Here is a 356-nt window from a genome sequence, read left to right as displayed (position 1 = left end):
TATATTGAGTTCAGTTATTCATGAGTTGAACAGAGCCAAGGTAAGTGTTCTCTTGTACTCTTTTCAAGCTTAAGTTGTGGTTTAGCTTTCCAGCTCGCATACTCGTACATTCAATGTACTGATGCCAGTTGGCCTGCATCTTATGACGATGCAGATACAAGTACCCCGGATCAGCATCTTGTACGCCGTTGATCCAGCTGAGCACTCCAGAGTCAGTGGTGAGCCTCCTTGCTTTCCGGAGGACTCAGATATTTTGTTTCTTATGTTGTGGTGTTATTAGGATATTGCGGGGTCTGTCCCAATGTCCATCTCAGTATGTTAGAGGCTTCATAGACAGACAGTCAGTCAGTTAGTAT

This window comes from Solanum tuberosum, unplaced genomic scaffold (genome assembly GCF_000226075.1).
Source record: "Solanum tuberosum cultivar DM 1-3 516 R44 unplaced genomic scaffold, SolTub_3.0 scf00263, whole genome shotgun sequence".
Classification (NCBI taxonomy): domain Eukaryota; kingdom Viridiplantae; phylum Streptophyta; class Magnoliopsida; order Solanales; family Solanaceae; genus Solanum; species Solanum tuberosum.
Note: the sequence above shows the minus strand (reverse complement) of the source record.